This window comes from Triticum urartu, chromosome 6A, assembly GCF_056163025.1.
Source record: "Triticum urartu cultivar PI428250 chromosome 6A, HENAU_Tu73, whole genome shotgun sequence".
NCBI classification, from domain to species: domain Eukaryota; kingdom Viridiplantae; phylum Streptophyta; class Magnoliopsida; order Poales; family Poaceae; genus Triticum; species Triticum urartu.
The window spans coordinates 269,954,777-269,980,476 of NC_141878.1; the positions used below are offsets into that span (position 1 = coordinate 269,954,777).

Sequence of the window (25,700 nt, forward strand, 5' to 3'; positions counted from 1 at the left end):
TTTCGCTTAACGGGTGTCGTGGGTGATTCCAGACACCGGTAAGTTAGGCTGGCGTGTGCGGTCAGGTGTGTTTTCAATTAAAAGACCGTAGACGGAATTAGTCCCAATGGACTAAAGGAATCCGTTACTCGTGGGTAAAGAGTACACCCTCTGCAGAGATTATATCTATTCGAATAGCCGTGTCCATGGTTAAGGACTACAGTCTGGGATGGATCAAGTGTCGGTCTTAGTGTCGGCCTTCCGAGGAAAAATTGCTAAACCAGAACATGGATCATGACTTGTGACTCATGATGATTATGATTACTATTATTATGAACTAACCATTTACATTACTTGAAATATTGAATATCCCTGGGACGGTCCTACCTCCTGGATATTCACTGTGATTATTCTCTTATAAGCCCTTTATGTAGTGTCGCTCAAACGCTCGACTGTGGCATGCTTGTTATTTAAATTATTTATAAGCCCTTTATGTGGTGTCACTCAGATGCCCGACTGTGGCATGCTTGTTATTTAAATTATTTATAAGCCCTTTATGTGGTGTCGCACAGACGCCCGACTGTTGTATGCTTGTTATTTCTTTTATTTATAATCCCTTTATGTGGTGTCGCTCAGACGCCCGACTGAGGCATGCTTTATATTATTATCCTTTCGAGGCGTCGCTTCAGACACCCGATCGGTGCATTCTATTTCTACTCCCTTATTGCATATTCATGTGGTATATGAATAACCTTCTTGCGTGCATCATGAATTGTTATCTTGTGACTGATGTTGTGATCATAGAATATTTCATAGCATGATTATCATTTGTTATATTATACCCGTGTTCATAATGTTTGCAAGTACATTCAAAGTACTCACTGGCGTGTCCCTGGCTATTGTCTTGGCCAGATTTCTTGCATGGAGAGGAGCGTTGCAATGACAGCCCTGGAACCTACGCAATGGTGATAGCAGCCTCGCAAAGATAGGAGTTATCCAGGTCAGCTGTTCCTGTGGGAAATGGAGTCCCATAGACACTGATGAACCGCAAACCGCTTCCGCCGTCAACCACTAGAAACCATTTGTTGTACTCATTGGCCAAAATGGTCTTGTACTACACATTTTGTATTTTGCTGGGAGTTTCTGTATCAAGTTGGTGTCTCATCAGCTAACAGTAATCCTGGGGCTGGTGAGCACAAGGGCCATTTTCTGGGAAATTAATATCCCAAAAATCCGGTCGCTACACTCTCCCCTCTTAAATTGATTATTTAGCTTATGCACCTTCTATTGTTTTCATACGTATTTATCGCTTTATATAGTTTCAGTCATGGCCCCCTCCTTGGTGGCCATCTTAAGCCTCATCTAGGTCAAGCTCCACATTAAAACTTCTTACATGATTCATACTGAAGAGTCAAGCAAAAGAATCCCCAATGAAAGTTTAATCTTCTATACCATGATGCATTTACTAAAACTTTATGATGACATGATGCAAGAGTATCTCCTTGACATGCCAGCATTCGAGTATTTGGATGATGAGGACATGACTACCTTGGATATGACCAAAAATATTTCATACATGCATATTTGTCAGGTGATTTCTAGTGCAAACTATTCAATAATCTATTTATGTTATCCAGAACAAAAATACTTCACACACTTTTGTGTTTTGTCTAATTGCAGGTGTATGGGACATTTGTACAATCCACATATGAAGATACGGGAAAAGGAGAAGTTTAGGTTCTATTCAAAAAGTCCTCTCACGTCACTTTTGGGCCAAGAGAAGATAGAGTCCAAGTCTCTCACGTTCTGGATTCATATTCGGACAGCACAGACATACCTGACTCAAAACGTCAACAACTTTTTCATACGGACTCGGAATTGGGTGATTCTTTTTTTGTTGGAAAGTAGATTTCGTGATCTTTCCAACCGAATTGGAATCAGCTTCAAATTCATCCGGAGCATTAAGATATCGACAAAACAATCTGACGCCGCAGCGGAATTCGAGTCAAACAACAAGTCCAAAGGTGTTGCACCACCTCCACTTGGGCCCATGAGCCTTGTATGACCTAGGGTTAGTTTTAGGCTGCCTTGGGACGTCCTCCCACCTCCTTCGCCGCTACTCCTTGCTCCTATAGAAGTACATCCATCTAGTAGCTTTTTCCTTGGGATTTGTTTAGTTAAAAGTTAGCCATTGCAACTTCGTGTACTTCGTTTGTGTCCAACAACCAGACCAAGACCGCTTTCAGATCCCCACCTTTATCAATACTTCATCTATATTCGCAATATTCAGATTGCTTTATCATATTCTTGCTCGTTCTTCGATTGCCTGCAGGAATAGACCTTCATGGTCATACTGACCGTGCTTTCGGCATCGCCTGTAACCTCAGGAGATTGGTTTAGCGATTGCTAAGGCGCAACATCGTGCACATTTTTAGTCGGATCGTCAAAGTCATCTCCACCAAATCGATAGTTATCATCTCATCGAAAGATCGGGACCCTCGCCTCTATCAAGTGATATCAGTTTTCAGGTTGCTCGGTGAGAATTTCCAGTTTTTCCTAGATTAGATTTATTTTCTTACATATTGTCCCAAAAAAAGCCACAAAAAAAGTTAGATCTTGATGAGGACATCAATACCATTGTTACACCCACAGCCCCTGCTGCTATACACACTGGACCAATTACTAGAGCTCGCGCACGCCAATTGAATTATCAGGTACTTTGGTTTCTTGGTAACGATTCTAATGTTCATGAGAATATGATGCTGCCTAAATTGGATACATTTGTTTTGCTTACGAATGAAGGTCCTATCTTGGACAAGAAAGATGAACTTTGGAGCAAGTTCAAGCATGGAGATGATGGCATGCGCAAGGGGATCAAGAACGGAGTTACAAGTAATGATTTTAGGACTTTGAAGCCACCATAAGGAGTGCATGAAGCCTTGGATGAAATATACAAGATGCCACTTCATAAATTTCGTCCAGAGGCTATTTTAGGTGCCGCGTCACCTTATTATTGGGCCAGGCCCATGTATTTTCGAAATACTTTAGTATAGGCTGCTTTTAGAGTCCGTATGTGTGGGGAAACAAGAGTTAGGGTTGGTTTCGGACCCCTCCTCGGCCACGAAATTCCCCCCTCTTCCTCCATATATACAGCCCTTAGGGTGTCGTTTAGACTTCGGGTTTTGTTTAGATTAAAAGTTCGCCATAGTTGCAACTTCGCGTACTTTGTTTATGTCCAGCGACCAGACCAAGACGTCACAGAACCCCACCTTGATCAATAAAGCTTTCATCTTATATTCGCAATATCCAGATTGCAATCTCAGTTTCTTGCTTGTTCTTTGTTTGCTCGCAGGAAACAGGCCCTCGTGGTCAGGTTGATCGTGCTCCGGCGTGGTCAATAACCCCTCGGAGTTGGTTTAGCGATTGCTAAGGCGCGACGTCCTTGCACATTCGTAGTCGGATCGTCAAAGTTGACTTCCTCTAAAACCATAGCCACTATCTCATCGAAAGACGGGACACCTTTGCCTCTATCAAGTGGTATCAGATTTCTAGGTTGCTCGGTGAGATTTTACTGTTTTTCGTAGTTCATATCGAGTCTATTCTTCATACCTATAGTCCATGAAAAAGCCAAAAAAATTAGGGTTAGTTCTTCCTATCTGAACCAATCTAAGCCTTTGCATAATCTTTTCTGTATTTTCTTTGTTGAATTTGCGGTTGCATCATCGTGTCAAGTTGCTGGTCTTAGCATCTAGTCCTTTAGAGTTTCGAGTTCTGTTCACAGACTATCACGTCGCCGCTGCCATATATCACCACCACCGCATCATCATCATCGCTGCTGCCATATACCACCACCACACCAACTTCATCGTCGCTGCCATCTACCACCACCACCACATATTCACCACCAATCCGAGTCCATATCCGCCACCATCACGCCAATCCGAGTTCACCTGCAACATATATCCATCACCAGTCCGATTTCCACCAGATTCATCGCCGCCACCAGTCTGAGTTCCACCAGATTCATCTCCGCCACCAGTCCTAGTCCGAGTCCAGTATTTATTGCTTTTTTTTCGAGTTCCAGATCACTTGATACGTCGATTCGTGACAGAGTCGGACTCCTGAACTTTCGTGCTACCCGCAGAAGAAAAATAGTTCCAAACTAAAAAAAACTAAGTCTGGAATATTTTGGCTAGGCAGTTTTTAGACCATTTGTATACTTTTTCGAAAAAATTTGTTGCGGAGCAAAAAAAGGAAAAAAAGTGCAAAAAAAAGGAAAAAAATTCAGAGAGTGCTCCTCCCTTGTTTAGGTGCAGCGCCGTGATTTTGTTAGTGTTCTAGGCTCGCGTCTCTAGCACGGTCTAGCCTAGGACCAGCAGAGTACCGTTGTTGAGCGTTTATTCAACTATGCATCTCTGAATTGATTATTGCTGACCCTTTTTGCTACCATATTATAAGCCTTCCTAGCTCCACATACATCTACATCGTGCGTTTGACTCTCCCTGGTAATCGCTCTATCCAAGCTTTGAGAGTTTTGACTACGACGGTTGCCGATCACCACCTGCTGCTGGGTAAGAATTGGTAAGAATTTGAGATTCGCTTGCCGGATTTGTGATACACCACCACCACCACCACTTCCTAGTAGTCTGTAGGATTATATTCTTGTGTGTTTCTATTGCTGCTATCCATGGCAGGATTACAAGCCGATGAGACAGATTGGGAGAACATGACGAACAAAGAGCTACATGATAAATTTCAGGAAATGATGAGTGGACAGGTGCAAGATGTGCTAAACAGATTTGACGAGGCCATTGAGAAGATAGATGGCATGGAGAAGACGTTCGAAACAAAGCTCGATAACAAGTTTAATGAATTTCTCGCGCGTCTTCCACCACCACCACCGGATGCACCTAACGCACCTCTACAACAACAACAACAACAACGCCTTCCAAATCAAGTGGGACGGGCACTGCGCATTCCCCTTGAGCCTGGTCAAAATTCTGGTGCCGCTGTTGATGCTTCTGTAGCTCCTGCTATTATTGTAGATGTGGAGGACCATTACGAGGATGAGGTTGATCAAAATCAGAACTACGTGCAACCACCAGCACCATCGCCACCAGGTCGTCCTCATGCATATCATCGCAATGGTAGGGCTGCACAACCACCTCGGGTACGTGATCATTACCATCTCCCTAAACTGAAATGGAACATTCCACCATTTGAGGGTAGATATATTCCTGATATATATCTTACATGGGAGTTAGAATCTGACCAACGATTTACATGTTTACAATATCCTGAGGAGAGACGTGTTCCTGCTGCTGTTTATGCTTTCACTAGCTTTGCATGTGTTTGGTGGTCTGAACATTGTAGATTATATCCTATTCCAGCTACTTGGGCTGCTTTGAAAACTGCTATGCGTACTCGTTGGGTTCCACCATATTATCAACGTGAATTACTTAAAAAATTGCAGCGTTTAAGACAAGGAAAATTTTTCTAGAAGAATATTATCAGGAATTACAAACTGGCATGATTAGATGTGGTATTGTTGAGGAGAATGAAGCTATGCTTGCACGTTTTATGGGTGGATTAAATAGAGAGATTCAGACCATTCTAGAGTATAAGGAGTATACTAATATCACTCGCTTACTCCATCTTGCTTGTAAAGCTGAACATGAAGTGCAGGATCAATAGGCATTGGCGCGAACTAACTTTTCTGCAGGTCGATCTTCATCATGGACACCACGTGCATCCTCTATTTCCACTGCACCAGCACCTCCATCAGGTGCCACCTCCAGTCGTGATACAAGAAAGCAACCACAACCACCACTATCTACCAAGAGCACACCTGCTGGGCCTGCACATAGTTTTTCTTCTTCCATGGCATCAACAGGGCAAACAGGTGATATTATTTGTCATCGTTGTAAGGGAAGAGGACATTTTGCGAGAGAATGCAAATCTCAGCAGGTGATGATTGTTACTGAGGATTGTGGGTATGAGTCCGCTAGTGACTATGATGACGAGACTTTGGCTCTTATTACACATGAAGAACATGCTGGAGAGGATTCTGATCATAAGACGCAATACATGGCTGCTGAAGATGCTGACAGGTATGAATGTTTAGTTACTCAACGTGTTTTGAGTGTGCAGGTTACACAAGCTGAGCAAAATCAGAGGCATAATTTGTTCCATACAAAGGGAGTTGTGAAGGAACGTTCTGTTCGCATCATCATAGATGGAGGGAGGTGCAATAACTTGGCTAGCATGTAGATGGTGGAGAAGCTATCTCTCACCACAAGACCACATCCACATCCTTACTACATCCAATGGTTCAACAACAGCGGCAAGGTTAAGGTCACACGTACTGTTCATGTGCATTTTAGTATCTCTACATATGCTGATTATGTTGATTGTGATGTGGTACCTATGCAAGCATGTTCATTATTACGTGGTAGACCATGGCAATTTGATAAAAATTCTGTACACCATGGTAGAAACAATCAGTATACTCGTGTTCATAAGGATAATAATATTACTTTGCTTCCTATGACTCCTGATTCCATTTTGAAAGATGATATTAATAGAGCTAATAAAGCAAAACAGGAGAAAAATAAGAGTGAAAATCAGATTGTGGCAAAAGAATTTGAGCAACAAATGAAGCCTAATAATAAACCATCTAGTGTTGTTTCTGAAATTAAATTGAAAATGCATGTTTACTTGCCACCAAATCTGATATTGATGATCTAGATTTTAGCAAATCTATTTGCTATGCTTTTATGTGCAAAGAGGCATTATTTTCATTCGAGGACGTGCCTTCCTCTTTGCCTCCTACTGTCACTAACATTTTGCAGGAGTTCGCTGATGTCTTTCCACAAGACGTGCCACCGGGATTACCACCTATTTGAGCAATTGAGCATCAAATTGAATTAATTCCCGGTGCATCATTACCCAACCGTGCACCATACCGTACCAATCTAGAGGAGACGAAGGAGATTATGCGTCAAGTACAAGAACTGCTCGACAAAGGTTATATACGCGAATCCCTTAGTCCTTGTGTTGTTCCTATCATTATAGTGCCGAAAAAGGATGGTACGTCGCGTATGTGTGTTGATTGTAGAGGAATTAATTATATTACTATTCGTTATCGTCATCCTATTCCTAGGCTATATGATATGCTTGATGAATTGAGTGGCTCTACAATATTCTCCAAAGTTGATTTGCGTAGTGGATACCATCAAATTCGTATGAAATTGGGAGATGAATGGAAAACATCATTTAAAACTAAGTTTGGATTATATGAGTGGTTAGTCATGCCTTTTGGGTTAACTAATGCACCTAGTACTTTCATGAGATTAATGAACGAAGTTTTACGTGTTTTCATTGGACGATTTGTGGTAGTTTACTTTGATGACATATTGATTTATAGCTAGTGGAATTGGGTTAGGAGGTGTGTTATTACAAGATGGCAAGCCTATTGCATACTTTTCTGAAAAAATGAGTGGGCCTAGTCTGAACTATTCTACTTATGATAAAGAATTATATGCTCTTGTTCGGACCTTAGAAACATGGCAACATTATTTATGGCCCAAGGAATTTGTTATACATTCTGATCATGAATCTTTTAAACACATTAAAAGTCAAGCAAAACTGAACCGTAGACATGCTAAATGGGTTGAATTCATTGAGACTTTCCCTTATATCATTAAACACAAGAAGGGTAAAGAAAATGTTATTGTTGATGCATTGTCTCGTCATTATACTATGCTTTCACAACTCGACTTTAAAATATTTGGTTTGGAAACCATCAAAGATCAATATGTGCATGATGCTGAATTTAAAGATGTATTGCAGAATTGCAAGGAAGGAAGAACTTGGAACAAGTTCGTTCTTAATGATGGATTTGTGTTTCGTGCTAACAAGCTATGCATTCCAGCTAGCTCCGTTCGTCTTTTGTTGTTGCAGGAGGAGCATGGAGGAGGATTAATGGGACACTTTGGCATCAAGAAGACGGAGGATATACTTGCAACACATTTCTTTTGGCCAAAGATGAGATGGGATGTTGAGCATTTTGTTGCTCGCTGCACTACATGTCAAAAAGCTAAGTCATGACTCAATCCTCATGGTTTATATATGCCTTTGCCTATACCTAGTGTTCCTTGGGAGGATATATCTATGGACTTTGTTTTAGGTTTACCTCGAACAAACAAGGGGAGGGATAGCATTTTTGTTGTCGTGGATAGATTCTCAAAAATGGCACACTTTATACCATGTCATAAATACGATGATGATGTTAATGTTGCTGATTTGTTCTTTCGTGAAATTATTCGCTTGCATGGTGTGCCAAATACTACTGTTTCAGATCGTGATACTAAATTTCTTAGCCACTTTTGGAGATGTTTATGGGCTAAGTTGGGGACTAAACTGCCTTTTAGTACTACTTGTCACCCCCAAACTGATGGACAAATTGAAGTAGTCAATAGAACATTGTCTACTATGCTTAGGGCTGTTTTGAAGAATAACAAGAAAATATGGGAAGAATGCTTGCCTCATATTGAATTTTCTTATAATCGTTCATTGCATTCTACTACTAAGATGTGCCCTTTTGAAATTGTGTATGGTTTCCTACCTCGTGCACCTATTGATTTGTTGCCTCTTCGATCTTCGGAGAAAGTTAATTTTGATGCTAAAGAACGTGCTGAATTGATTTTAAAAATGCATGAGTTAACTAAGGAAAACATTGAGAGTATGAATGCTAAATATAAACTTGTTGGAGATAAGGGTAGAAAACATGTTGTGTTTGCACCTAGAGATCTTGTTTGGTTACATTTGCATAAGGATAGATTTCCTAATTTGCGCAAATCAAAGCTAATGTCACGTGCTGATGGTACTTTTAAGGTGTTAGAGAAAATAAATGATAATGCATATAAACTTGAGTTGCCTGCAGATTTTGGGGTTAGTCCCACTTTTAACATTGCAGATTTGAAGCCTTATTTGGGTGAGGACGATGAACTTTCGTCGAGGACGACTTCATTTCAAGAAGGGGAGGATGATGAGGACATCAATACCATTGTTACACCCACAACCCCTGCTGCTATACATACTGGACCAATTACTAGAGCTCGCGCATGCCAATTGAATTATCAGGTACTTTTGTTTCTTGGTAACGATTCTAATGTTCATGAGAATATGATGCTGCCTAAATTGGATACATTTGTTTTGCTTACAAATGAAGGGCCTATCTTGGACAAGAAAGATGAACCTTGGAGCAAGTTCAAGCATGGAGATGATGGCATGCGCAAGGGGATCAATAACGGAGTTACAAGTGATGATTTCAGGACTTTGAAGCCACCATAAGGAGTGCATGAAGCCTTAGACGAAATATACAAGATGCCACTTCATAAATTTCGTCCAAAGGCTATTTTAGGTGCTGCATCACCTTATTATTGGGCCAGGCCCATGTATTTTCGAAATACTTAAGTGTTGGCTGTTTTTTAGAGTCCGTATGTGTGGGGAAACAAGAGTTTGGGTTGGTTTCGGACTCCTCCTCCAAGGGCCACGAAATTCCCCCCTCTTCCTCCATATATACAGCCCTTAGGGCGTCGTTTAGACTTTGGGTTTTGTTTAGATTAAAAATTCGCCATAGCTGCAACTTCGCGTACTTCGTTTGTGTCCAGCGACAAGACCAAGACGTCACAGAACCCCACCTTGATCAATAAAGCTTTCATCTTATATTCGCAATATCCAGATTGCAATCTCAGTTTCTTGCTTGTTCTTCGTTTGCTCATAGGAAACATGCCCTCGTGGTCAGGTTGATCATTGTCCGGCGTGGTCAATAACCCCTCGAAGTTGGTTTAGCGATTGCTAAGGCGCGACGTCCTCGCACGTTCGTAGTCGGATCGTCAAAGTCGACTTCCTCTAAAACGATAGCCACCATCTCATCGAAAGACGGTACACCTTTGCCTCTATTAGATCTATTCATCCTTTGTCCAAGCCAGTCTGAGCCTTTGCATTTTTCTTTTCATTGCTTGCATAGTTGAATTATCGGTTGCATTGTCGTGTCGAGTTGCTGGGTTTAGTGTCTAGTTCATTTAGAGTTTCGAGTTCTGTTCACATTAGTCACGCCGCCGCTACATTGTTATCCCTTCCACTGTCCACCACCCATCAATCAATTTCCACCACGTGCTACCCATCGTTCATTGTCACAATCATAGTTGAGGTCGTTCACATCTTCGCTAGATCCAATCTGCATCTTATCTAGTTTGTTTTGCAAAGAGGGAGAGAGAAAAAAAGAGAGAAAAAAGTTAGAGAAAAAAGATAAAGAAAAAAGTGTGAGGAAAAAAAGAGAGAAAAAAAAACAAAATTCGGATCTATCTAGACTCAATTTCGTAGTTGAATTCGGATTGGAATCGGTTTGGTGCACTGTTCAATAAAACAAGCATAACTTCCTCATATGAAGTCCGTTTTGGCTCCGTGAGTATTCAAATGAAAGCTAGAGACGAGCCACATCTAATAGTTGCAGAAGCTAGTTCAATATTTGGCACCTCAATTGACTTCTAAATAGGTCATTTTTCCCTCCGAAGTTCACGAACACAGCTTATTCTAGTTTTTCAAGCCAGTTTTAGAATTTTTTGACTCCTCATATCAACTCGGAATTGAGTGATTCCTTTTGCATTTGAAAGCTTGAGTCAATACCATTCTTGAAAAAAATTATCAAAAAAATTGGCACAAATTTTTCCATAGGAAATTTGGGGAGAAAGTTGTTAATATATCCTGCTTGGTTGTTATTTCACATCATTATCTTTACGGCTATTGTGATCTTCACTTATATTTTGCTGTCGAGAGCTACTTCATATCCTTTATTGATGCTAGTTGTGCTACGACATGACCTCATTAATGTTCTAGGCTCGCGTCTCTAGTCCGGTCTAGCCTAGGACCAGCATAGTGCCGTCGTTGAGCGTTTATTCAACATTGCATCTCTGAATTGATTATTGCTAATCTTTTGCTACCATATATAGCCAACCCAGCTCCACATATTTCTACACCGTGTATACGTACGTTCCCCTGGCAATCACTTTACACAATCTTCGGAGTTATTTGACACTGCTGGTTGCCTGTCACCACCTGCCGCATGGTAAGAACTTGTAAGATATTGATATTTTCTTTACTGTGAGAACTTTACAACCACATCCTAGTAGTTCATAGGAACATTATTCTCAAATTTTGTTTCTTGTTTCTACTAATCATGACAGGTTCCGGAGATAGAAGTTCTTGGACGACGGACACATCTCCACCATCACAAGAGTTGGGACAACACACACAAGCACATGGTCAGGTTAACTTTTTACCGTCATTTGAGGGTAGATTTAATCCTGCTATTTATCTAGCTTGGGAGCTTGAAGTAGAACAAGTTTTTAGTCACCATGACTTTTCTGAACTTGAGCGAGTACGAGCTTCCACTAGAGCATTTACTGGTTTTGCTTCTGTTTGGTGGAGTGTGCATTGTAAGAAAAACAATGATAACCAACCCACAACATGGAAATATTTGAAATATGTAGACAACAATTTTTCCCTCCTTACTATCGTCGTGAATTGCTTCACAAATTTGAATAGTTTAAAGAAGGCAACAACACTGTTCATGCTTACTACCAAGAGTTCAAATCTTATATGCATCATTGTGACATAGGAGAGTCTGAGGATGATATAATGAATAGACTTTTTGATGGTTTGAACCATGATATTCAGGCAAGATTTCAGTATATTCCTCGTTGCATTACTGGTATGTATGTTCGTGCTTGTACTTTGAGGGACATATACAGGAGGATGCATTGGGTGATTACAACTACTATTCCAGTTCATGCTCACTACCGCCGGTTGGTTCCTCCACCGTTGCACCTACTAGAGCAGCCCCACCTCGGATTGTGAGCGCGACATCATCTCAAGAGTATGGTACATTGTCAACGTCTGTACCTACATCAACTACGTCTTTGCGACAAGGTAACAATACAAGTATTGATGATATAACTTCACATGAGAATGATGCATGCCTAGTTAACTTGAATGCATCATGTGTTGAGTTACCTATTGATTTGAGCACACCACCTATTTTAGAGAATCTTGTTACTTTCATGAATGCGTCATGTGATCAAATAACTGAAATACCAACAATTTTGAGTGCACCCATTGAGTTAACTGTTGATGCAAAAGAACCAATGTTTAATCATTTTGATATGACCTCTAATCTTGGTGATGATTCTATGTCCAATGACTTATTGCATGTTTGCTTATTTAAGCATGTTTAGCATGTAAATTTGATGCAAGTAAGGTTTATTCACCAATGTTGGGATGGTTTAATGATGAACATTGTCAATCTTTTGAAATGAATAAGAGCTTCACTTATATGTGCATACTGAGTTGCAATATTTTCATGCCTTCTACTTCTTGTGATAATTTTTTGGCTTTAGATTTTATGAACTATGAAAGTTACTCATGTATACATGTGTCATATGTGCAAAAATCAAGGGATGTAAAAAATGGATGACATATACATATACAACATGTACACCTTGTCTCTTTTGTTAGCCACATTTCAGATTAAGCAACGCCGAGGACGGCTTTATTTTCAAGAAGGGGAGGATGATGAGGACATGACTACCTTGGATACGACCAAAAATATTGCATACATGCATATTTGTCAGGTGATTTCTAGTGCAAACTATTCAATAATCTATCTATGTTACCAGAACAAAAATACTTCACACACTTTTGTGTTTTGTCTAATTGCAGGTGTATGGGACATTTGTACAATCTACATATGAAGATACGGGAAACGGAAAAATTTAGGTTCTGTTCAAAAAGTCCTCTCACATCACTTTTGGGCCAAGAGAAGATAGAGTCCAAGTCTCTCACGTTCTGGATTCAGATTCGGACTGTACAGACATACCTGACTCAAAACGTCAACAACTTTTTCATACGGACTCCGAATAGGGTGATTCTTTTTTGTTGGAAAGTAGATTTCGTGCTCTTTCTAACCCAATTGGAATCAGCTTCAAATTCGTCCAGAGCATTGAGATATCGACGAAACAATCTGACGCTGCAGCAGAATCTGAGTCAAATAACAAGTCCAAAGGTGTTGCACCACCTCCACTTGGGCCCATGAGCCTTGTATGACCTAGGGTTAGTTTTAGGCTGCCTTGGGACGTCCTCCCACCTCCTTCGCCGCCACTCCTTGCTCCTATATAAGTAGATCCATCTAGTAGCTTTTTCCTTGGGATTTGTTTAGTTAAAAGTTAACCATTGCAACTTCGTGTACTTCGTTTGTGTCCAATGACTAGACCAAGACTGCTTTCGGATCCCCACCTTTATCAATACTTCATCTATATTCGCAATATTCAGATTGCTTTATCATATTCTTGCTCGTTCTTTGATTGCCTGCAGGAATAGACCTTCGTGGTCAGGCTGACCGTGATTCCGGCATCATCAGTAACCTCAGGAGATTGGTTTAGCGATTGCTAAGGTGCAACGTCATGCACGTTTGTAGTCGGATCGCCAAAGTCGTCTCCACCAAATCGATAGTTATCATCTCATCGAAAGATCATGACCTTCGCCTCTATCATTGGACAACTGAACTTCCAGTTTAGTCAGTAGTTTTTATTTTGTAAAGGAAGAATGAAAATATGTTGGCATCTCAACTGGCTACCTTGATTATTCATTTAATTTATAGAATAGTTCACATTTTGTTCCTACTAAGAATATGGTTTGTGCTACAAACTAATAGTTTTATCATACAGTGCATATTTATACCACCAATAATTTTGAACAATTACCTATTTGTGAACTCTTCCATATTGTTGATTCATTGACTTTCTAATTTCATATGTGAATGTTACTCCAAAATCCATGACAAAATCCCGCAGCAACACACGAGGCATCACCTATGATGAGGACATCAATACCATTGTTACACCAACATCCCCTCCTACTATACATACTGGACCAATTACTAGAGCTCGCGCACGCCAATTGAATTATCAGGTACTTTTGTTTCTTGGTAACGATTCTGATGTTCATGAGAATATGATGCTGCCTAAATTGGATACATTTGTTTTGCTTACAAATGAAGGGCCTATCTTGGACAAGAAAGATGAACCTTTGATGCGGAGCATCCCACGTTCATCCCTATGTACACTTTGACTACTCTCCAAACCCCAAGTGGACATATGACGAGACCTCAAACATACGCCATTGGACACAAGGTGAACTCGCTCCTCTCCGAACCATCACTTTCTACATGTGAGATATGGCTACTACCTCCAACATGTGTTCTATGCATGATCAGGTACTTGGAGGAAAGCCACGAAGTCACCACATCCAACGGAACAGCTAGTGAGGAGGCCAAATACAAGGACCAAGAGAAGAAGCTACGCGAAGCTACAGCCACCGGACGACCGGCCCAGCCCGGACGTCCGAACCCTGAGGACCCGAGCCGAATCTACGGACGACTGGAGCCACCGGACGTCCGACGACTCCCAGCACCCGGACGACCGCCAGACACCGGACGTCCAACACTCTCCAGCGCCCGGACGACCGACGCCGACCGGACGTCCGACACCACCTGTTGAGAGCCAAAACGCCGGACGTCCGACATGAACCGGACGACCGGACCCTTGCGAGCCACCGGACGTCCGGTACCTGTCGGACGTCCGACGCCTGTGCGCCCGCCCGTGTGTTGGGCCGAAGCCACTTACCCTTTCATTCGCCTAGACTATATATACTCCTCCACCTCCTCCTAGTTAGGGTTAGCATTGTGATAGCTCATTTGAGAGATAGAGCTACGCTCATCCATATCGGATCTACTCCTTGAGAAAGACCGCGGCCCCTCTTCGGAGAAGATCCACCTTGGATTCAAGACCTCCTTGCGGAGAAGATCCCCTTGTGGATTCAAGACCTCCTCACGGAGAAGAACTGGTTACCTCTTGTATCGTCCGTTGTTGACTTTGGATCTTGTATCTCTCTTTGTGTTTCGAGGATCTAGCACATGTGTGATCATACTTGTTGGTTTGAGTGTTCTCTTGTGTTCCCCTCGTGATTTTCCCCTCGTTTTCCTCCTCGTGTTCTTTGCGTTCTTCGTGGGATCCGCTCCTTTCGTGAAAGATCAGGCCACTAGGGTTCTACCCTACATCATCTTGGATCAGAGCCAGCTTGTCTCTTGATACCATCATCTTGGTATCATGAGCCACGTTGATCACGATTTCGGAGCCTCCCCCACCGTTTTCTAGCCTTCTTTTGCTTGATTTCGTCCTAAATTCGAAAATCCCCACCAAAAATAGCCCCAATTTTTTTTGTGAATTGTTGGTTTGATGATGTTTTGTTGATTTTGATCCATGAATTTGCTTGGTTTCAAGTGGATCTAGCATCTCCCCAAGTTTCCCCATCTTTCTTCCACGAAATATCATCAATTTTGACCCCAAAATCCCCAAATTCCGCCCAAAATCACGTGCCAAATCTCGGATCTGGAGTTGACCCCGATACACCGGACAACCGTCACCTTACCGGACATCCGGAGCCGCAGGAACCACCGGATGTCCGACCTTACCGGACGACCGGAACCCCCTAACCCGAGCAGAATCGGCGGATTTCCGACCCGACCGGACGTCCGGCGACCGGACGACCGTTTTTTCCGGACGTCCGCTACCTGTAGATATCAACTTCGCTCAAATTTTGTTTCGGCCATAACTAATTCATCCGGAGTCCGATTTTGACGTTTTTTAGCTCGTTGAAAAGCTCTTGACATCCCCCTTCCCACAAAAATACCACCATCACCATTTGACTCCATCAAATTTTGACAATTTTGGCATCTTTGCCTAGGGCTTCCACCACATCATCCGCTACACCGCCACCGACTTCCGCAACCTAACCAATTTTGTTCCCCATCACATTAGTGGGTGCTTGAGGAGTGATTTGAGTCTCCTAAGGTGTCTAGGCTACTTAGGGACGGTTGCTTCTTAATCAACCACCACCACCACCATAACTTCCGCATAACCTTGCCCACCATACACTCCCGCCACCTCAACTTAACCCAATTTTGTTTGTGTTGTGAGTTGTGTCTCCTAAGGTGTTTCGGCTACTTAGGGACCGTGATTTAAACTCCGACACCGTTTATAGTCCACCACCATAACCTCCACTTCCGCATTACCTAGTGCAACACCACCGCATCCCGCTACCACCATTTTGACATTTGATGTTTGATATTTTGAGTTCGCGGTTTTTCCGTTTCCTAAGGTGTTTCGGCTACTTAGGGACGAGTCACCATCATCTTGGTGTATCCATCAAGATCACCGCCACTCATCATCACTGCGGACGGTAACCTCCATATCATCTTGGTATCGTGGTATCCCTCCATTGTATATTCCCTTGCCATTGCATTGATAACCCCTAGCCCATTTTGCGTTACTTGCCTATCGAGACTAGCCATTTGAGTACTGTCGGCAACGTTACTTGTGCACATTAGTGATCTACACCATTCATTGTATACATACCATATCATATTGGTATCATATCATCTCGTGTGCCTCAAGTTTGTTCCCGCATATACACAATCGCTATCTTGATTTGTGCATTTCGCAAAGTGGCCATACAAAAAAAAGAATAAAGCTTTTAAGCAAAGAAAAAGAGTGAACAAAGAGCTTGTAAGCAAGTGCCATAGCATCATACCACATTGTAATATAAGATCATCTTGGATCATAACACCGGGAACCATACATACATAGCATACTTGGGATAGAAAGTTATCCATTTTGCATCTTATAGGTTGTGCACAAGTGTCATATCTGCCTATAGAGAAATCGTGCTAGCGTCTCTCTTGAGTTGTGCAACACGAGCGTTTTCCGTGGATTCCACATTTTGTGATCATCCTTGGTTGCACGACCCCATTTATCTATCCGTGTGTGTGTTTCCGTGTGCCACATATTGCTATTGGTCTACTTGTTTCACTTACGAATTTGTGAATCTCTTTCAACATTATTGACTCTTGCTAACATTTTACATCAAATTTTTGTGCCACTATCCTCACCGAGCTCCACCATAAGCCTTACTTGTGTAGGTGTGAGAAACCGACAAGAATTGGTACCAATTGTGCTATTTCCTTGTCCACATTGGAGTGATCATTGATGCACTTTCAACTTCGGTCAAGGTACATTTGGTATTCGTTCTTGTCTTTCTCCACTCATATTGGCTCGAATTTTGTGATGGATAGGCAAGGCATTTCATCTCCGGTCTTCCACAAAAATGACGGCGTGAACAACTACATCACCAAAGCGTCAATCTTCGATCTACAACGACAAATGCAAGGCGCACAATCAAGATTGCGAGAGCACATCGAGAACATCTCCATCGACATTCGTCACTCTGAAGTAAGGAAAAGGGCCTACATCGACAAGAAGCTTTCCGCACATAAAGAGGAGCAAGATGCAAGGATGGAGGAGATTAGAGCCTTGATCAAGTCTTCTTCCCCTTTGTCATCCTCAAGGCGGCGACATTCAAGCCACAAGTCTTCAGAGCGCCCAAGCGATGCAAGCGCAAGTCGCCCACGTCCACATCTCCATGGCAACCACCATCACGTTCGTGATCCACATCGTCATGAAGGGCAAGTCACCTCCAAGCATCATGTGCACGATGATGACGAACGGCATCTACTACGAGCTCAAGCACGACAACGACATCATCATCATCATGAAGATGCTCCACAAGCGCAAGTGCACAAGTCCCAACAAGCACTACCTCATGCCAAGTCGAAGCTTCATGAGCACAAAAGAAGACCGCGGGACGACCACAACAAAGACGGCGCTATGGCTACATCAACCACTTCGGCATATTCGCCAAGTGTTCTCAAGGCATCTTCGCCTTTGGACATACGACATCTTCGCCTACTTCCCACGTGTACGCCTACATCGACTTCAGCAAGTCCAAGGCGACTACCTACGAGCGAGGGCGACCCTTCCATCTTCGGAAGCCCCCCAAGGAAGATGGCCGAGCATGGGAAATTCCCTTCGGTCATGGAGACGAGCTACGAGGTGCCACATCATATGGGCCTCCAACAACAAGACGGTGACAAGAAGGTTGAGCATGGGACTATCCCTTCAACCAAGGCGGCGATCAGAGTTGAGCATGGAGACGTTTGCACCAACATCTCTCCGACACCCACATATAAAGAGATGACCCAATTCCCATGTGAGGAGAGCCACCCCACCATGAGTGATATGAGTAACTCCACCATATGTGACATTGAGAGCATTTCCTATGAAAGGACGAGTGTGACCACCACTAGCCCCACACATGAGAGCATGCCACACATCCTATGTGAGGTTAAGCGCCATTTGAGTGAATCCACCAACCATATGAGTGAGAGCATCCTTGAGGGAGTGAGTGAGCCACAACACTTAGTGAGTGAGGTAGTTGACACGGCATGTGAGGCCATTATGATTTCTAATGACTTACCCTCTACTCCGAGTGTGTATTCTTCTTTGGTGCTAGGTCTCCTACATGACGACATGCCTATCCTCGACGAGTACATACCTCCAATGGAGACGACGATGGCCATGGTGGACGATGATGCACCCCCACATGGTTCCATCAAGATGAAGATGACAACGAGACGATCTTCAACACCTCACCTACAACACATGAGCGACGCTCCAAAGGTAACATAGGTGATGGTACTTCTCTTGTCCCACTAGTGGACTATCTTGACATCGATTGCTCCCATGATGTTGACCTACCTATTACCATGCTTCACGCTAGTGAGACTTCTTCATGCCTTGACTTACCTATTTATGATGAATATGATGATGAGCATGTTGAGTTGCCTAGTTGTGATGCTATGCTTCATAGGATATCTTGTGAAAATTCTATTGGTCACTTTATGTTTGACAATCCATTAACCTTGTCATATGCTATGAGTGAGATATCCCATATTGCATCATTTCAATCTCAACATAGTAACTATGCATGCCCCATTCAAATACATCCCATTTGCACTTATGGCATAGATGACGAGATGATGGTCATTGGCTTTTGCTTTTCTGTGATGATATTGCCATGCTTCCTTTACATGATTTGCGCAATTCATCTACTATACCATGCCATGATCACATTGTTCCAAATATGCATTGTTTTGGATGTTGTCAATATTCTCCATGCGATGTTGCTACTCATGCTCATGAGGAGACCCCCATAGTTTCCTCATGCATATTAGGAGATTTTGATGCATTCCATACATTACATGATTCCCATAATTGCTTGCACCATATGCATTCCATGAACAATAATGCTCTACATATTTCTTGTGATGCATTACACAATTTGAGTCTCCATTATGCTATACATAATAACAAACATCTCATGATGGATGACATGTTTCTATATCACGCATCTCATTTATTTGAGCATTGGATATTTTGTGCTAACCAACACAAGCACGTGCGCATCATGATGGATGATGTGTACATCTACCACGCACACACAATTTTCCTTTTGTCCTTGTTTTGTGTAGGTACTCACGTATACTCGTCAACCTCTCAATCCCAAGAGTTGACGAAACGAGCTCTTGAGATCAAAGATGACTTGGGATCCCGTGAACTATCCTTTCCACCACTCTCTTCGCGCAACGACTACGCGCATCTCTTTCACTTGGCTCTCACATGGCTATGGGCTATATACCGCTTCTCGCTTCTTGCTCATTTTACCGTGTTCACTTTGCATGCTATGCTTGCTTCTATGCCTTTGCCATGCAATTGTGACCCTTGCTTGCATCTACCCATGATTCATCATTATGCTACTCCTATGTGTATTTGCATGCTTGGTGAAGATCCTTGTTGCTATTGCCATGTTTATCATGTGCCTCATGCTATTGATGCTATTTTCCTCATATCTTGCCTTCATGCTTGTGATATGTCTTGTGCATTATTCATGACCACTATTTGCACACATGACATACTTGACATGATTCCTTCTAGTACGTTGCATGTTCGCACTACTAGCTTGCTTTCCTTGATTCACATGATTGCTTGCTTTGTCGCATCACCCATGTTCCATTCTTACTTGCTTTCTTGGGTTGATGACGTATATGTTCATGCCTCTCACATGATATATTTTGTTCATTGTCGCTTGCCTCCAATTGTTGCATCTATACTTATTGATTGTGGAGACTTGGACACCTTACTTGTGATGCATGCTTTCTTGATTACGCCTATTGTATTTGGTTGTTCTCGCGTCATATGCCTCCATACTATGAAATGCTCCCTTGTCCTTTCTTATGATGAGCATGATGCATCCACTTGTTGGGTATTTTACCGCATGAATGATAGGTTTTCCGCTAACCTCATTTGTTTTTCCGAGTGTTTGTCATGTTCTTTCATGTTGAAGGATTCACAAGGCGATACCGGCATGACACAATTTGGTCATGTGAAGGCATACACGATGTGCAACACCAAGATTTGCAAGAATCTCCTAAAGGTGAACTCCTTCCCTTTGAGCCATCCTCAAATATGCATATTGGATGGGTCACTCTTTCATTCTTGTTTCCTTGTTCTTGTCTACATGTTACATCTATTGGACGGAGGACCGACATTGGAGATGGAACCCATGGACCTTCAAGTTGAGGAGCACTCGGACTTATTGGATGCACCTTTGAACCTCCACTCATGCCACGGCATCGAGCATTGGTACACCAACACCTCCATATTTGTTGATTGTGCTCAGACTTGTCAGGCTCATTGGATATCTTACACACATGACAAATTTGCATCTCATGCATGGTTTGACTCCCATTACGATTGCCTTGTTGCATCTTGTATTCCCATGTCATCCATGATATATGAGCTTGTGCATTTCCTTAGCAAATTTGTTGTGATCTTTCTTGATGGCATATTCATACATCATGATCATATTGCCCATCATCAATTGCATCATCACATACTCATCTTGAGCATCCATTGCCATATTCATGCTATTGATAAACCGTCTCACTATGACATTATTTTGCACCATGGTTGCATTCATCATATTCTTGCTTTTGCTACCATGAATGTTGTGCATACATTTCCATATCTTTTGGATAAGCTTCATGCACCTTGTCATGATCAATCTTGTTGCACGGACTTATTCTTACATGATGGACACTTTGTGTGCTCTAACCATTGTATTTCCGAGTGTCGTTTGTGTTTGCTCTTTTTGCATGTATACCACTCCGGCGACACCTTGGAGTACTTGGATTGTGCAACGTCTTCCACTCCGTCCAACTACAAGTCCGTCCACGACTACCGTTTCCATGGTGATGAGGATCACGATCCGAGGTCGGATCTTTCCCAAGGGGGGGGGAGATGATGTGGAGCATCCCATGTACACTCCGACTACTCTCCAAACCCCAAGTGGACATATGACGAGACCTCGAACATACGCCATTGGACACAACGTGAACTTGCTCCTCTCCGAACCATCACTTTCTACATGTGAGATATGGCCACTACCTCCAACGTGTGTTCTATGCATGATCAGGTACTTGGAGGAAAGCCATGAAGTCACGACATCCAACGGAACAGCTAGCGAGGACGCCAAGTACAAGGACCAAGAGAAGAAGCTGCACGAAGCTACAGCCACCGGACGACTGGCCCAGCCCGGACGTCCGGGCCCTGAGGACCCGAGCCGAATCTACGGACGACCGGAGCCACCGGACGTCTGATGACTCCCAGCACCCGGACGACCGCCAGACACCGGACGTCCGACACTCTCCAGCGCCCGGACGACCGACGCCGACCGGACGTCCGACACCACCTGTCCAGAGCCAAAACGCCGGACATCCGACATGAACCGGACGACCGGACCCTCACGAGCCACCGGACGTCCGGTACAAGTCGGATGTCCAACGCCTGTGCCCCCGCCCGTCTGTTGGGCCGAAGCCACTTACCCTTTCATTCGCCTAGACTATATATACTCCTCCACCTCCTCCTAGTTAGGGTTAGCGTTGTGATAGCTCATTCGAGAGATAGAACTACGCTCATCCATATCGGATCTACTCCTTGAGAGAGACCGCAGCCCCTCTTCGGAGAAGATCCACCTTGGATTCAAGACCTCCTTGTGGAGAAGATCCCCTTGTGGATTCAAGACCTCCTCACGGAGAAGAATCGGTTACCTCTTGTATCGTCCGTTGTTGACTTTGGATCTTGTATCTCTCTTTGTGTTTCGAGGATCTAGCACATGTGTGATCATACTTGTTGGTTTGAGTGTTCTCTTGTGTTCCCCTCATGATTTTCCCCTCATTTCCCTCCTCGTGTTCTTCGCGTTCTTCGCGAGATCCGCTCCTTTCGTGAAAGATCGGGCCACTAGGGTTCTACCCTACATCAACCTTGGAACAAGTTCAAGCATGGAGATGATGGCATGCGCAAGGGGATCGAGAATGGAGTTACAAGTGATGATTTCAGGACTTTGAAGCCACCATAAGGAGTGCATGAAGCCTTGGACGAAATATAAAAGATGCCACTTCATAAATTTCGTCCAGAGGCTATTTTAGGTGCTGCGTCACCTTATTATTGTGCCAGTCCCATGTATTTTCGAAATACTTATGTCTAGGCTGTTTTTAGAGTCCGTATGTGTGGGGAAACAAGAGTTAGGGTTGGTTTCGGACCCCTCCTCCAAGGGCCACGAAATCCCCCCCTCTTCCTCCATATATACATCCCTTAGGGCGTCGTTTAGACTTTTGGGTTTTTTAGATTAAAGTTCGCCATAGCTGCAACTTCGCGTACTTCGTTTGTGTTCAACGACCAGACAAAGGTGTCAAAGAACCACACCTTGATCAATAAGGCTTTCATCTTATATTCGCAATATCCAGATTGCAATCCCAGTTTCTTGCTTGTTCTTTGTTTGCTCGCAGGAAACAGACCCTCGTGGATAGGTTGATCATGCTCCGGCGTGGTCAATAACCCTCGGAAGTTGGTTTAGCGATTGCTAAGGCACGATGTCTCGCACGTTCGTCATCGAATCGTCAAGGTCGACTCCCACAGAAAATGATAGCCACCATCTCATCGAAAGACGGGACACCTTTGCCTCTATCAAGTGGTATCAGATTTCGAGGTTGCTCAGTGAGATTTTATAGTTTTTCGTAGTCTAGGTCGAGTCTGTTCTTCATACCTATAGTCCATGAAAAAGCCAAAATTTTTTTAGGGTTAGGTCATCATATCCGAACCAATCTGAGCCTTTGCATAGTCGTTTTAGAGTTTTGCTTTGTTGAATTTGCGGTTGCATCGTCGGGTCAAGTTGCTGGTCTTAGCGTCTAGTCCCTTAGAGTTTCGAGTTCTGTTCACAGGTTGTCACGCCGCCGCCACCGCACCATCGTCATCATCATTACCATATACCACCACCTCACCATATACATCGCCTCTGCCATATACATCGCCGCTGCCATATACAACCACCAATCCGAGTCCACATATACCATCTCCATATACCACCACCAATCCGAGTCCAGATATACCATCGCCATATACCACCACCATCCGAGTCCAGATATACCACCAGTACGAGTTCCACCAGATTCATCTCCGCCACCAGTCCTAGTCCAAGTCCACTATTTGCTGCTTTGTTTTCGAGTTCCAAATCACGCCATACTCCGAGTCATGACAGAGTAGGACTCCGAGTGTCCGTGCTACCCGCAGTAGAAAAATAGTTCCAAACTCAAAAAAAATCTAGAAAATTCTGGCTAGGCGGTTTTTAAACCATTTGTAGACTTTTTCAAAGAAAATAATTGTTGTGCAGAAAAAAAAAGAGGAAAAAAAAATTCAGAGAGTGCTCCTCCCTTGTTTATGTGTCGGGCCATGATTTTGTTCGTGTTCTAGGCTCGCGTCTCTAGTACGGTCTAGCCTAGGACCAACATAGTACCGTCGTTGAGCGTTTATTCAACTCTGCATCTCTGAATTTATTATTGCTGACATTTTTGCTACGATATCATAAGCCTTACTAGCTCCACATACATCTACATCGTGCGTTTGACACCACCTGGCAATCGCTCTATCCAATCTTTGAGGGTTTTGACTACCACGGTTGCCGATCACTACCTGCTGTTGGGTAAGAACTGGTAAGAATTTGAGATTCGCTTGCCGGATTTGTGATACACCACCACCACCACTTCCTAGTAGTCTGTAGGATCATATTCATGTGTGTTTATATTGCTGCTAACCATGGCAGGATCACAAGCCAATGAGACAAATTGGGAGAACATGACGAACAAAGAGCTACATGATAAATTTCAGCAAATGATGAGTGGACATGTGCAAGATGTGCTAAACAGATTTGAAGAGGCCATGGAGAAGATAGATGGCACGGAGAAGATGTTTGAAACAAGGCTCGGTAACAAGTTTAATGAATTGCTCACGCGTCTTCCACCACCACTACCAGCTGCACCTAACGGACCTCTACAACAACAACAACAACAACAACAACAACATCGCCTTCCAAATCAAGTGGGACGGGCATTGCGCATTCCCCTTGAGCCTGGTCAAAATTCTGGTGCCGCTGTTGATGCTTCTGTAGCTCCTGCTGCTACTATAGAGGTGGAGGACCATTACGAGGATGAGGTTGATCAAAATCAGAACTACATGCAACCACCACCACCGCCACCAGGTCATCCTCATGCATATCATCGCAATGGTAGGGCTGCACAACCACCTCAGGTACGTGATCATGACCATCTTCCTAAACTGAAATTGAACATTCCACCATTTGAGGGTAGATATGTTCCTGATATATATCTTACTTGGGAGTTAGAAACTGAACAACAATTTACATGTTTACAATATCCTGAGGAGAGACATGTTCCTGCTGCTGTTTGTGCTTTCACTAGCTTTGCATGTCTTTGGTGGTCTGAACATTGTAGATTATATCCTATTTTAGCTACTTGGGCTTCTTTGAAAACTGCTATGCGTACTCGTTGGGATCCACCATATTATCAACGTGAATTACTTCAAAAATTGCAGCGTTTATGACAAGGAAAAAAAATCTGTCGAAGAATATTATCAGGAATTACAAACTGGCATGATTAGATGTGGTATTGTTGAGGAGAATGAAGCTATGCTTGGACGTTTTACGGGTGGATTAAATAGAGAGATTCAGACCATTCTAGAGTATAAGGAGTATACTAATATCACTCGTTTATTCCATCTTGCTTGCAAAGCTGAACGTGAAGTGTAGGATCGACAGGCATTGGCGCGAACTAACTTTTCTGTAGGTCGATCTTCATCTTGGACACCATGTGCATCCTCTATTTCCACTACACCAGCACCACCATCAGGTGCCGCCTCCAGTCGTGATACAAGAAAGCAAGAACAACCATCACTATCTGCCAGGAGCACACCTGATGGGCCTGCACAGAGTTCTTCTTCTTCCATGGCATCAACAGGGCACACAAGTGATATTATTTGTCGTCGTTGTAAGGGAAGAGGACATTTTGCGAGAGAATGCAAATCTTAGCGTGTGATGATTGTTACTGAGGATGGTGGGTATGAGTCCTCTAGTGACTATGATGAGGACACTTTGGCTCTTATTACACATGAAGAACACGGTGGAGATGATTCTGATCATGAGATACAATACATGGCTGCTGAAGATGCTGACAGGTATGAATGTTTAGTTGCTCAACGTGTTTTGAGTGTGCAGTTTACACAAGCTGAGCAAAATCA

General features: G+C 43.1%; 1 pseudogene; it reads left to right on the forward strand.

The window, feature by feature from the left end:
• LOC147964977 (uncharacterized) overlaps window positions 1-25,700 on the forward strand; it is a 46,184-nt pseudogene that overhangs the window by 12,146 nt on the left and 8,338 nt on the right.